The sequence below is a fragment of the Sciurus carolinensis genome, chromosome 12 (genome assembly GCF_902686445.1).
Source record: "Sciurus carolinensis chromosome 12, mSciCar1.2, whole genome shotgun sequence".
NCBI lineage: Eukaryota > Metazoa > Chordata > Mammalia > Rodentia > Sciuridae > Sciurus > Sciurus carolinensis.
In genome coordinates, this window is record NC_062224.1 from 55,416,211 (window position 1) to 55,422,726 (window position 6,516).

The following is a 6,516-nucleotide window of genomic DNA, read 5'->3' on the forward strand; positions in this document are numbered from 1 at the left end:
TCCCTCACCTGACCCTGCTTCCATTTCTCTGGCACCCCCTTGGTGCTTACTAAACTATTCACCTTCCAAGACTCTCCTAATGCCACCTTCTGAGTGACCTCCTCTTCCAGAAAAATTTATCGTCCTTCTTTAATTCCATAGCACTTTGTCCAAATCGGTACCAAAGTACTAACATTGTCTTACTACAATTATTTGTTTGTATATATCTTTCTTCACCACTGTGACTATTTGAGAGGGACAATACATTTCATTATCATATTTTGTGTCAAAGAAGTAAGGGAAACAGGGAAGAAGAAAAACAATACATGAAGGGTATAGAGAGTCAAGGAGAAGAATAATGAGATAGATGATGTGGGAGGAGTCTTCATTAACATTTTGTTTTCCTGGCGGTGGAGCAAGTGGCACCTGGAGGCGGGTGAATCATTCCGCAGACACCGAGAGCAGAGGCCGCAGAGAGCAGCGCTGAACAATGGCGGAAGCGGCCACCGGCTTTCTGGAGCAGCTCAAGTCCTGCATAGTTTGGTCCTGGACTTATCTGTGGTCCGTGAGGTTCTTCATCGTGCTCTTCCTGGTCTACATCCTGCGGGTGCCCTTGAAAATCAACGACAACTTGAGCACAGTGAGCATGTTTTTGAACACATTAACACCGAAGTTCTATGTCGCCCTCACTGGCATTTCATCACTAATATCAGGCCTTATTTTGATATTTGAATGGTGGTATTTTCACAAATATGGAACATCCTTCATTGAAGAAGTCTCAGTAAGCCACTTGCGCCTCCTTCTGGGAGGGCGAACTCCTCCAACAATCCTAGTTCTAACAATGGGGACTCAGATTCCAACAGGCAGAGTGTCTCAGAATGCAAAGTACGGAGAATCTACTAAGTTTATTTAGAGGTGCTGAATATAATCGGTACACCTGGGTGACAGGACGAGAGCCTCTAACTTACCATGACATGAATCAGACGTTCTTTACCTCTGACTCAGACCATCTGCGTCCTGCAGGTGCAATAATGCAGAAATCCTGGAGAGAAAGAAACCCCCAAGCTAGGAGGATTTCTGCAGCTCATGAAGCCTTGGAGATAAATGAGTGTGCAACTGCTTATATTCTCTTGACTGAAGAGGAACCTTTGCTGAAGCAGAAAAACTGTTTAAGCAGGCCCTGAAGGCTGGAGATGGCTGTTACTGGCAGTTCTCAGCAGCTACAGCATCATGGATCCCAGTATGAAGCCCAACACAGATGAGACACCAATGTTTTGGTCTACATCAAAAGAAGGCTAGCGATGTGTGCCAGAAGGCTTGGGAGGACCAGAAAAGCTGTGAAAATGATGCGCGATGTGAATTTGAATTTGTGTTTGGGGTCAGTGATGGCGCACATGACAGAGCTGTAGGAACCCAGTGAATGGGCCCAGAAGACACAACCAGTGATGGTGTAGAGGTCCCTGTGTGCCTGGGCCATCTCCCAAGTGACTGGACGAATGACCTCAGACTAGTCACTCCACTTCTTTGCCATGTTTTCCTCATCTGTAAGATAACAATAATAGTTCTCAAAAGAACTTAAAATTAGTATAGGAATCAAATGAGATAATCTATGCAAAAGTTTTAATGTAGTGACTGGCACATTAAAAAAATCAGTAGATGTCCTTATTAAAAATTCTTTAGGACTACAGCTGGCAAGCAGTAAGAGATCAGCCATTTTAACCAACTAACTCTTTGTAGTGTTGAGGAAGATATATGGGTCAAATATTACCCTTAAATTTAGTAATATTAGAGGGAGTCCTTGGGTAGTCATTTCAAGCATTTTCCTAAATTCTCGAGAATCAGGGCACTTTATTAATTGCAGTCAATATAAGACTATGCAAACTAGTGAGCCTTTTCTCAGCTTGTCTCTGGAAGGGCACTTTCTCATGTGGAGGAGGAAGCTTGTGCTCAAGGCTCTCCTCAGTCATTTTTACAAGCTACAGCATAATGTGAAGGCCCAGGCAAGAACCATGCTTGGGTCTGCCCACTCCATTGAGCATCAGTGTCAACCCCAAATCTGAGGGAAGCATCAAGAGAAGGAAGATTCTGAAGATGATATATACTCACCCAGAATTAAATTCTTTTGATTGAAGGGAGAATTTAAAGAATGTTATATAGCCTAAGAACTAATTTCAAGAAAAGGATATTTCTACAAATATAAACTTGCTCTCAAAGTGAAATCCCTTAATATATCCATCCCTCGATATAGCTAAGAAACTGTGCTAGTCATTTTGGCTTTGAAGGAACTGGGAACTTTGTGATGGATGGGATATTTCTCTATCTCTGTCTCAATCTTGTGCAACCACAATCCACCTTTGAAAAGATGTTTTATTTTTATTGCCTCTTTTTAACCTTGTTAGGCTGGAACAACAGGCATACATGGAAGATCAAATTTTTGTGATTTTATTTGTGGTATTCTTAAACAAGTTCAGAGGAAAACCAAGTTCTAATTGTTTTAATTTCAATTATTTCTATCAGTCTCATTCTGCTTATCATTTTCAGTATATACATATAAAATTTCATGATTAAAATCAATATATATATATACAACTACCACATATCATCTATGTTTGCTTTTTGTTTAACATAACTTTATAATTCTGTTTATTGACCTAGCCCAAATATGGGTTTTTGGAGAAAGTCCAGGATGCAGTGGAAGAAACACTGGGCAGAGAGTCAAAAAACCTGGATATGAATCTCAGTTTTGCTTTTTATTGACTTTGCGACCCAAGGCAATTTATGTGCCTTTTATGGGATTTTTATTTGGCCTTCCATAAATTGGGGATAATGATTCTGATCTAAAAGAGCAATTGATGGGGAGAATTGCATAAGATAATGTGAAAACACCTGGAATATAATAGGCATACTTAAAATATTTTCCCTTAATTTTATAAACTGTTATATAATTTACTTGCCTGTTTGCCTGATGGACATCTCAGGATAATTCTAATACCTTTATCCTTTTAATTAAAAATGAAAACATTGCAAAAATTTTTGGATTTCCTATAACCATAGTGTTCCACCTGGAGAAAATCAGGGAAAAGTGTACATTTAGGGTTAGATAGTTGAAATTAGAGGGTGAGAGATAAGTAGATGGAATAATTCAGATATAGTTCCATATAATCTTTTGAGCATTCCACATCTATTTACATTGCTTTGAAATCTGATATCTATCCTGCAGAAAAAAACTGGTATATAATATTTTCAATACATTCTCTGTAGACTTTATGCATACTCTGAGACTCTCCCCAATCCTTGACAGAAAATACTATTTTCAATGAAGAAAATGAGTTAATTTTAGGCAAAGTTATCAACCAGTAGAATCATAGTATTAAACAAAATGCCATTCTGTGGTAAAGATATTTTTTCTTTTCAAAGTATTGTATTAGCTGGACATGTTGACATATGCCTATAATTCCAAAAACTCAGGAGGCTGAGGCAGGAGGGTCACTTGAGCTGAGGAGTTTGAGATAAGCCTGGGTAACATAGTGAGACCCTGTCTCTAAAAAATAAACAAAAATCAAAGTAAAATATTGTGTATTTAGAATGGTCTACAAATCTTGAGTGTAAGATAACAATTTTGAAGCCTTCTCTTCTCATATAATTATAGTAATATCTGTGATATTGCCTTAGTCTTCTGGGCTGTATAACAGGATACCACAGACTGGATGGTGTACAAACCACACACATTTATTTCTCACAATTCTAGGGGCTGGAAAGTCCAAAATTAAGGCACTGTCTGATCTAATCCCTGGGGAAGACTCATTGTCTCTTTCTAGATGTCACCTTCTTGCTATGTTATCACCTGTTGGAGTGGGCAAGGGAGATCTCTGGGGTCTTTTTTAAAAGGGCACTAATCCCATTTATAAGGGCCCCACATTCATGACCTAATGATCTGCCTAAGGCCTCACCTTCAGATACCGTCACCTTGGTCATGAGGTTTCAACATAAGAATCCTAGCAAATATTGACTTTGTTTATTTATCCTGGGTTGCCACATGTAGAAAGCCTAGCACATGAGTGTGGGGAGTTACTTAGGTCATCTTAGAAGAGCTCTCCATATTGATCTTTCCTTTCTTTAATTTAAAAATAATCATGGTAGTATGAGTACTTAGCATTTAGATGCCTTAGGTTTAATTCCCACCACACATACACAAACTACATCTCCATTTCATGTTTTTTTATACTTTTAAAAATTATTTTTTACAGACTACATTTTGATTCATTGTACACAAATGGGGTACATCATTTCATTTCTATGGTTATACACAATGTAGATTCATACCATTCATGTAATCATACATGTACATAGGGTAATGACGTCTGTCTCATTCCACAATTTTTCATACCCCTCTACCTTGCATTTCCTTCTGCATAATCTAAAGTTCCTCCATTCTTCTCTCACTCCTCCCCCACCCCCATTATATATCATCATCCACTGATCAGGGAAAACATTCAGTCTTTGGCTTTTTGCGATTGGTTTATTTCACTTAGCATGATATTCTCCAATTCCACCCATTTATTTGCAAATGCCATAATATTATTCTTCTTTATGGCTGAATAATATTCCATTGTGTATAAATACCACAGTTTCTTTATCCATTCATCTGTTGAAGGGCATCTAGGTTGGCTCCACAATCTAGCTACTGTGAATTAATGTGGTTACATTACTATGGTATGCTAATTTTAAGTCCTTTGGGTATAAACTGGAGTGGGATAACTGGGTCAAAAGGTGGGTCCATTCCAAGTTTTCTGAGGATTCTCCACACTGCTTTCCAGAGTGGCTGCACCAATTTGCAACTCCACCAGCAATGTACAAGTGTGCCTTTTCCCCCACATCCACACCCATATCTATTATTGTTTGTGTTCTTGATAATAGCCATTTTGATTAGAGTAAGATATTAAAACAACTCTAAGATTTCCATTTCACTCTTAAGGGGCTAAAGTTTCAGAATTTTATATGATGGAAAAATCAGGAGAACTTTTTAACCTTCTTCTAGTGGCCTACAGATGTGAGAGCACATTGTGTGAGCTATGTCATTCATATAGAACAAACGTGTGTGTCTTTTCACAACATCTGAATTTATTGAATAACAATACATTTACAAGCCTTTAAGCTACTTTTCATCAGCGGCAGTTCTCTGAATACTCACAGGTCACTTGATAGTCATAAACCCGGTAATCACAAGTTCTTTTACTCCAATCTTAATTTCTAATATCTATAACAATCAAATCACACATCATAATTCACACAATGATATATAAATATGTCAGAAATACTCAGCAAGGGCTGAGGCAGTAGGGTTATAGGATTCTGAGCCAGGAGTACAGAGCAAGATATGAATTCAGAGTCACAGATCACCTTTAGGTAGTCAGATTAGAATTTTAATGAACCATTTCTATAGAGTCATCAAAAGAGAGGGCCCAGATAGCAGTTTCAGTTTCTGAATGTGAACTTGGAGTTTTAGCTTGGAGTGCCAGCTTTCAGTGGGCAGTGCATAGTCATCCTGGGGAGGAGAAACTGCACTGCTGAAACCTATGGTGACAGGAAATCAGAGGTTCATTGCTGTGGTGATTTTCCTGGGTGAGGCTTGTAATTGGTGATCAGGTGTTTGGGTCATGATACATCTCCTTTCATGGGTCTTAGGTGGTAGAGTTACATCTGGTGAGGTTGATAATCTCCCATGTCTGGTGTTCTTGATATGATTTTGGTATCTAGGTATTCCCTGATTTAGCTTGATAAGTTATATTTCAGTTTGTGCTTTATGGTGGGGCTGTACAGATGATGGTTGTTTATGTGTACAAATAAGGTCATTCTACCTTGGCACTTACAATTAAAATGGAGTAATTCATGGCAAACTACTGCTTTATAAAGTGGAGTAAGTCAGATTTAGGACTAGTGCAAAAACTGCTGTTCTATACATCATGAAATAACTGAGAGCAGGTCACAGTCTGTTCTCTACATGCATGAAAAGATGGAGGTATAAATCTTGAGTGAATGGTTTTTGTGTCTCTAAGAAGTTTTGATGAAGTGGGCTTCTAATGAAATGTGATTGATGAAGATTTGCAATTAATTGATAACATCCTTTAAGTAGACTCTGGAGTAGCAAAATATTATTTTAATAGCTAAAGTTCTATCACACTTGCTCTCAATGGTTCAATTTCCAGTGAACCTGTTATTTAATATCACAGGTATTCTAGACTCTAGAGCAACTATGAAAATTCTAGAAGGAGTCATTTGGATCACAGTGTGTCTCTCTTTGCCTTACTCTGATAAACATCCCTATTGTTTAGGTCATGCATCCTCAGAATTTTTCCTGTAAAGGGTGAGAGTAAACTAGGCTTTGTGACCATAAGGTCATATTGGCAATAAGGTCATATTGGTAACCACAGCCAATAAGAAAATGAATTGCGTGGCTGTACTGCAATATCATTGTATTTACCAAAACAGGCAACTAGGGATGGGGTTGTAGTTCAGTGGTAGAGTGCTTGCCTAGCA

The 6,516-nt window shown here is 38.3% G+C and overlaps 1 pseudogene; it reads left to right on the plus strand.

Moving 5' to 3' along the window:
* Positions 1-469: 469 nt before the first annotated feature.
* LOC124961350 (suppressor of tumorigenicity 7 protein-like) lies at positions 470-1,388 on the plus strand (annotated as a pseudogene).
* The last annotated feature ends 5,128 nt before the right edge of the window (positions 1,389-6,516 follow it).